Source organism: Vulpes vulpes, chromosome 13 (assembly GCF_048418805.1).
Source record: "Vulpes vulpes isolate BD-2025 chromosome 13, VulVul3, whole genome shotgun sequence".
In the NCBI taxonomy this organism is placed as follows: Eukaryota; Metazoa; Chordata; class Mammalia; order Carnivora; family Canidae; genus Vulpes; species Vulpes vulpes.
The window spans coordinates 19103103-19104960 of record NC_132792.1 but is presented as its reverse complement, the minus strand read 5'-3'; the positions used below and the strand labels follow the sequence as shown (position 1 = coordinate 19104960).

Genomic DNA, 1858 nt, shown 5'->3' with positions numbered 1-1858 from the left:
CCGTTCAACCATATGTTGAACAGAAGAAGCCAGATACAAGAGACTAGGGATCGATTTACTTCATTTAAATAAAGTTAAAAAACAGACAAATTACTTTATGTTGTTTTAAGTTTGCAAAGTATGACCTTCTGCAGGGGTGGTGACTGAAAGTGGGGGTGTGGGGTGCTCTGGGCTGTTTCAAATGTTCTGTTTCTTGGTCAGGGTGATGGTTCTACAGGTGTGTCCCTTTTGTGAAATACTTATAATTATACTTGTAATTTGTATATTATTCTTCATGTATTTTATTTTTTTTTTAATTTTATTTATTTATGATAGGCACACAGTGAGAGAGAGAGGCAGAGACATAGGCAGAGGGAGAAGCAGGCTCCATGCACCGGGAGCCCGACGTGGGATTAGATCCCGGGTCTCCAGGATCACGCCCTGGGCCAAAGGCAGGCGCTAAACTGCTGCGCCACCCAGGGATCCCTCTTCATGTATTTTATATTTAATTTAAAAAGATTATTTAAAATTGCTAATGTCTACCAGAGAGATGTTTGCTTGCGTATATATCATTATGGAGCTATTAAAAACATCTAGTGCTCACTTGGGCAGCACATATATTAAAATTGGAACAATACAGAGATTAGCATGGCCCCTGCACAAAGATGACACACAAATTCGTGAAGCGTTTCATATTTTTGGAGGGTATTATGCTGAGTGAAATAAGTCAATCAGAGAAAGACAATGATCATATGGTTTCACTCATATATGGAATATAAGAAATAGTGAAAGAGACTGTAAGGTAAAGGAGGAAAACTGAGTGGGGAAAAATTAGAGAGGAAGACAAATCATGAGAAACTCCTAACTCTGAGAAACAAACAAAGGGTTGCAGAAGGGGAGGAGGGTGGGGAATGGGGTGACTGGGTGAGGGGCACTAAGGGGGGCACTTGATGGGATGAGCACTGGGTATTATACTGTATGTTGGCAAATTGAATTTAAATAAAATATTTTTTAAAAATTTAAAAAAATTCTAAGGAACTGTATATGCTTGTTTTCTTTTCTTTTTTTTTTTTTTTTCGTTCAAGTTAATAGCTGACTGACATTTGATTTCTGGGAGATATTTGTTGTCAATAATTTCTGGTTACAAAAAAGAAGCCAGTTTGTCTAGGCCTGACGGATACCTAGGTATTATGGGTTGATGTGTGCTTTCCTCACAATCAAAGATAGTTGAGCCAAGAGCTGAGTCCTCTCCTGAGGCAGGAGGTAGGGCTAGATTATGGCATTTCCATGGTAGATAAAAAATAATGATCTTTACTCCATTGCTTCTCAGGTCCTGAAATGCGAGGCAGCTACTGTCACCAGAGCCTGTCACCTTCCTTCATTCCACGGCTCACTTCTAACCAGCAATATCTAGGAGGAGAACCTACCCATTCCCTTCTCCAGCAGGAACATTCTCTCTCTCATACAACACACACACACACACACACACACACACACACACACACGGGGAGTAGGCATTGGAAAGACCTGGTATATGACAGCCAGAGAGAAGAAGTAGGACAGAGGAATAGGAAGGAAGACAAGGCAGGAAAGAAAAGGGAAAAGGAGTTGGGAAAAAAAAGAAAGAAAAGAAAAGTGGAGTAGGTCAAGAGAGATGTGTCAAAGTATCTGAAGGTTGTCAACTTCCAGATAATGAGAAAACGGTAAAGTCTTTACACTGTCCTATTTTTAAAAAATGCTTCAAATATACTTACTTACTAATATGCTAGGACCTGCCTCTGTGCTATATGTCCTGTATCATTCTATTTAATTTTAATCATACAGATGATAAAAACTGAGGGATCGGGAGGATGAACACAGTATGTTTAATTCTGGTCTA

The 1858-nt window shown here is 39.5% G+C and overlaps 1 non-coding gene across 1 annotated transcript; it reads left to right on the top strand.

Moving 5' to 3' along the window:
- The first annotated feature begins 575 nt into the window (after nucleotides 1–575).
- On the top strand, nucleotides 576–679 carry LOC112916057 (U6 spliceosomal RNA). Its single transcript, XR_003234238.1, has one exon. It is a non-coding gene; the product is annotated as a U6 spliceosomal RNA (small nuclear RNA).
- The last annotated feature ends 1179 nt before the right edge of the window (nucleotides 680–1858 follow it).